Source organism: Solanum lycopersicum, chromosome 10 (genome assembly GCF_036512215.1).
Source record: "Solanum lycopersicum chromosome 10, SLM_r2.1".
Taxonomy (NCBI): Eukaryota; Viridiplantae; Streptophyta; class Magnoliopsida; order Solanales; family Solanaceae; genus Solanum; species Solanum lycopersicum.
In genome coordinates this window covers 43,467,980-43,474,159 of record NC_090809.1, presented here as the reverse complement: position 1 = coordinate 43,474,159, position 6,180 = coordinate 43,467,980, and the positions used below count along the sequence as shown (strand labels likewise).

The following is a 6,180-nucleotide window of genomic DNA, read 5'->3' as shown; positions in this document are numbered from 1 at the left end:
AGACATGCTATTTGAGTAGAGAATAGCAATAGATGAGGTTTTTTTGTAACTCGTTTCATATATATACAATATTAAATATGATTAAATTTTATAATTAATAAAAAAATATTTTATGAAAAGAATTTTAAAAAAAAAGACAAAAAAAAAAGAAGAAGAAACAAATGGAAAAATTTAATACTAAAAATAAGATTTATTCGTTTATTTTGTGATTGATTACTAATATGATAGACCACATCATATATTATAAGGGGCAACAATGTTCAGTAGATATAAAAAGAAATGTACAATAGGTAGTATATCATGGCAAAATTTAAAATATTAATTAGCTATAGATTGACGTATATACAAAATAATAAAAAAATGTGCATCTTTTCATTTTCAACGACAACAACAATGAATAGAATATTCATTTTTTTGTTCAAATCAAAGAAATAAAATAAAAGAGTATTTAATTGGAATCAAAATAATACAACAATGAATTTTCAAAATGATTGAAAATCATTCAAACTTTTATACTACTATGACTCTATCTTCCGGAATCACCAAGATAATTATGTTTCCTTCTTCATTTTGTTGAACTTATACCAAATAATGTGATGAATCTTTGAAGAGTATATCTATGATCTTCATCAAAGTGAAGGTCATATTGTGACATCATCTTTTTTATGTCTTCTTTTTATTATGCACATGATTGATGAATAAAAAGACAAAGAAATTTTTTTTTAAAACCTATACTAATAAAAAGAAAAAATGAAAAAATGAAAATGAACATTCAACATCTCTATATATATGATAGATATTTATAGATTGGATAAGCCATAAAAATAGTTAGAAGAAAATTGAAAAAATATGCTATTTAAGTGAGAATATCAATAGATGGAGGTTTTTTTATAACTCATTATATATAATTAAAATAATAAATATACTTGAATTTTTTTAATTACTAAACAAATTATTTCATGAAAAGAAAGAAGAAAAAATGTCAAAAAGAGAGAAAAAAGAAAAAAAAGGAATGGAGGCCATAAAGAGGTGCCACATCACCTTGTCTATGGTCCTCATTTATATTATTAAATATTTTTTTAAAATATTGAGAGCTATTTTCTTACATAGTGTTAAATTTAATTTAATTTTAGTATTTGAATTTTACGATTTATTTTTAGATGTTTAGTAAATAGAGCTTAAATGAATTAAAAAAATTTATCATTTGAAGTTTATTAAAATGAAAAGACTAATTTGTATTTAAAAATTCATATTATGATGTTAATACAATATATTTTTATTTTAATATAGTTTAAATATATGTATTTAGGAAATAAATTATTGATTCATCAAACGGTAAAATTTTGATTAAATAATCTTTTCCGTTAGATTTTTTTAGATATATTTTATCCTTTATTTGTCCTTGTTATATATATATATATATATATATATATATATATATATATATTTCTTTGTTGTTATTTTTCTTTATTCTACTTACCAATAATTTTTTGAACAAATTTGAAGAAAACATAAATGATACTACTTATTGCCATAAGAAATACCATTAAAAGAGATATATTTCAACATTTAATATATATTATTAAAATTATCAAAATATTGTTTGAACATAGGTGAGTTTTTATCATATTCTAGACAAAATTACAATAACTAATTTGTATCTAACAAAGGTACATATTTGTGACAATAAAAAATTCATAAAACTTCAAATATAATAAAATTCATGAAAAAAAACATAATGCACACATTTTTTTATGACTTTAATCATAAGAACATAGTGAAAAGAATAATATAAATTAATATAGAAACTTAAAACTCTTATCGACACTATTTTCGACAAACTAATCAACGATGAAGAGTCTTCTTCACCGAGTCAAGCATAAGAATTTGATAATAATAATAATAATAATAATAGTAGTAGTAGTAGTAGTAGTAGTAGTAGTAGTAGTAGTAGTAGTAGTAGTAGTAATAATAATAATAATAATAATATTAGCAAAACACTACTTCAAATATGAAGTGAAAAGAATAGTCATGAGTAGAAAGGGATAATGCCCAAGTACCCCCTTAACCTATGCCAGAAATCTCAGAGACACACTTATACTATACTAAGGTCCTATTACCCCCCTTAACTTATTTTATTAATAATTTTTTACCCCTTTTTAGCTTACGTGGCACTATCTTGTGGGTCCAACGATGGTTGACTTTTTTTTGAACTAGTGCCACGTAAGCTAAAAAGGGGTAGAAAATTACATATAAAATAAGTTCAGGGGGGTAATAGGACCTTAGTATAGTATAAGTGTGTCTCTGAGATTTTGGACATAGGTTGAGGGGGTACTTGGGTATTTTCCCTGAGTAGAAATAATGAAAACTCAATCCAAAGAAATTAAATGAAAAGAACACACATCTTCATTAACCTTAATCACAAGAAAATAAATGAAAAATAGAAATATAGATGGATGCACAGTTTTTTTGAACTTTTGTCCAACATCCTTTTTGACAGACTAATCAACATTTAAAAGTCTTCTTCATCGAGTTATGCTAAAAGATGAATGTGATCCTATAATTATAATAATATTTATAAATATTAACAATGAAATAAAAAAAAATCTTGAGTTACATGGAGAGAACACACAACACATCTATCTTTCTTAGTTCCTTAGGACCTTAATCATAAGAAAATACATAAAAATAATAATGTATAATCAATGCACAATTTTTGTTACTCTTATCCGACATCTCTTTTGGCAAACTAACATCCAAGAGCCTTCTTCGTTGAGTTATGCCACAAAATAAATTCGATCCTACAATAATATAAAGATTAACAATGAAATAAAAAAAAAATCTTGATTTACATGGAGAGAACAAACAACACACATTTTCCTTAGGACCTTAATCATAAGAAAACACATGAAAGTAATAATGCATAATCAATGCACAATTTTTGTTACTCTTATCCAACATCCCTTTTGACAAACTAATTAACATTCAAAAATCTTTTTTTATCAAGTTATGCCACAAGATAAATTCGATCCGATAATAATATAAAGATTAACAATGAAAGTTAAGAAAATCTTAATTTACATGGAGAGAACACACATTAATCACAAGAGAATACATCAAAATAGAAATACAGAATTAGTGCATATTTTTGAAACTCTTATCAAAGAGTCTTCTTCATCAACTTATGTTGAATATGAATATATGATCCTATAATAATAAGATGGGATTCCACATTCCCATAATAATATAAAGATTAACATTGAAATAAAATGAGTAATTTTGAGTAGGGATTCATGGTACAAAATATTATGAATTTATAAAGGTAAAATTTGAGAATATATCATAAAGTGTATTAAATATTGTAATTAAATACTTGGGGGTAATGAATATGAAAATTTAATATTAAAAGAGTTAATGATAGTATTAAAAGTAGAAATTTAATAGGTATAAGTTATAAATATGAAATTGTAAAAATAAATAAAAGAGGAAAAGAATAAATATAAAAACGAATAAAGAAGATGAAAGAAATAATTTTATATTATATATAACTATAACTTTTATGGATTGAATAAGTAATAAATATTTTAACAAAATCATAATGTGTTTTTAAATTGAAATAACAATAAATGTTGCCATAAAGTCTAAAGATAGCAATTCAACAAATAATTCTTTATAACAATTTCAAATTTGAGGAGTGAGTAATTTTTTTAAAAAATTGATTTAAAATCTATTTAATTTGGGTAATTAATTTGATGTTAGTGGGTTGAGTTTTAAATGGGTTGGACTGCATTTTTTGGGCTATAACTGAGCAAGTAATTAGTTATAGTATTTAGTGTGATGTTTTTACTCATTTATGTATTTGTTTTGAGATAAAAATAAAAAATAAATCAGAAAAAGATAAAAAATAAATATTGGCAAATGATGGCCATTGGAGGGCGCCACATCAGCGGATCAAGATTCAGATTTATATATATATATATATAGAGAGAGAGAGAGAGAGATTTGTCTATCATTCTAGATCTTATTTTTCTTAAGAAGTAAGGTAAATTCATCATTATATTCTTATTTAGTGTATTTTAAAATAAAATTTTTAATAAATGAACATGATTCATGAATACTTTATTATAATTAATTAAATTCACCAATGAGCATTAATTATTTAGTTTTTCAATATTGGTGTAATATATATTATTAAGGCTAACAACTCTCAAGTGTAAAATTAAAAAAAATGTAATTTATATATTGATTTTTTGAAATAACAAGTAACCAACTCGTATAGACGTGTAGCCACATATAGCTCAGGATGGCGAATCAGACGGGCTTAGTTAAAAAATTATTTAAAATGTATCACATATATATTGAATGTTGGACATTCTTAACAAAATTCTTACTTGGTTACATATAATTAATTGATTGTTGGTACAAATTGTTAGTTTAGCGCGCGCACTGGAAGCCTCAAAAATCATTTAAATAACTACTTATAAAAATCGAATAGGGGCATTCCGGGAATCGAACTCGGGACCTCTCGCACCCGAAGCGAGAATCATACCACTAGACCAAATGCCCACCATGTATATGTACGCTTAATTAGTCTATATATAAAGTATTATCTTCTATAACTACCGTTTCAGCATATATTTTTGTGGTTTTGTAACAACGAATTTTATCTTTATTGCTGAGATAAAGAATATGTAGTTGATCCACATTTAAGTATTATGATTGTTGAAAAGCTTATTATTATGTGTTTGCAAACATAATTATTTTATGGAAAAGAGAGAAATATATTCTCGAACTATGGTAAATGCTATCTAAATATTATTCATTATACTTTTAAGACACTGATGTCCTTAATGTCTAAATTTTGAAGTGTATATACCATTTGGACTAATTGAGGGACACATATTACGATCTTAATAATCATTCCAAAATTATATATTAACTTTTATCCATTATTAAAAAATTAACCCGATTAGTTAAATCTCATATTAATTTTGTTATCCCAACTTTATATGATTCTCATCAACAAAGAACTTTGGGGTTTCTCAATTGATGGAATTGAGATTGATATTTTATGGGTTACGAAGTATCTTCTTGGGCGCCATTATTAAAGCTTCGTAAAGAGAGCTTGAGATATGTTGGTCGGAGCTGTTGGAACAACATTGAGGGAGAGATAGGTGTGTGGTGGCCGAAGGGCTGCGACCTCGTTGGTTTCGCCAGATTGATGGATGCTGGGTTTGGTAGCAGTTAGAGGTGGCTTTGTTTGTGGAACTTCGTCGGAGAAGATGGAGTCGCAATAGTGGTGTGTGAAAGGTCTATTAAAAAGAATAAACTAGTCTGTCAATTAGGTAGGTGTCCTTTTAAGTCTTAAAAATTAGATAGAGATGACAAATGATATATATTAGGTTAAAGATGTTTTCATAATAGTTTCAAACTTTTAATTGTTACACTTTAGTCTAACAACTATTGTAGTTGTAGGTACAATTTCTTTAATCATTCGACAACTTCAATAATTGTCCAAGCAACTTTAGAAGTTGTCTAGACAACTTCATTAGTTGTCCAAACACTACAAAAAATATTTGTCTAATCCTTATTAATATTAAAAATAAAAAAGTAAACAAAAATAAAAAGGGTCGCCCACTTGTTCCATTTTTTAATTGGACTTACAAGGTATTTTTAGCTCATTTTTTAGGTGGTCGGTGGCGTGTTGTAACTGGTTCGTGCAGTCTTTGGTTTCTGGAACTTGAGAAGAGGGAAATTAGGTTTATTGGGTTTGGGTCTTAAAATTATTTGGTTGGGGTATATACATTTCAAAAATTAGACAGCAAGGGTCTCAGATGTCCTAAAGTACGAATAGTTTTATGCTTTACGATAGTTCTGGGGTATATATGTCATTTTTCTTATATTTTATTGATAAACAGTGCAGGTACAAATCTGTTCATCTTTTGATTCTTCTCTGTTAAAATTTCTTCGTGATTTGAGAGTCATCGTGGCATATTTCTCGAATTAGGATGATATGGACTTGATCTTTGTGATTCAAGGGTTATTAGTGTTGTATTTCTTCAACTAGGATAATTTGGACTTGATCTCCATGATTAAAGGATCCTTAGTGACGTATTTCTTAAAGTGGAATAATTTGGGCTTGATCACCATGAAAGGATTTGTGTTTGTGGATCTTCTTGA

The 6,180-nt window shown here is 26.3% G+C and overlaps 1 non-coding gene across 1 annotated transcript; it reads right to left on the bottom strand.

Moving 5' to 3' along the window:
• Positions 1 to 4,494: 4,494 nt before the first annotated feature.
• On the bottom strand, positions 4,495 to 4,566 carry TRNAP-CGG (transfer RNA proline (anticodon CGG)). The gene has a single exon. It is a non-coding gene; the product is annotated as a tRNA-Pro (tRNA).
• Positions 4,567 to 6,180: the final 1,614 nt, after the last annotated feature.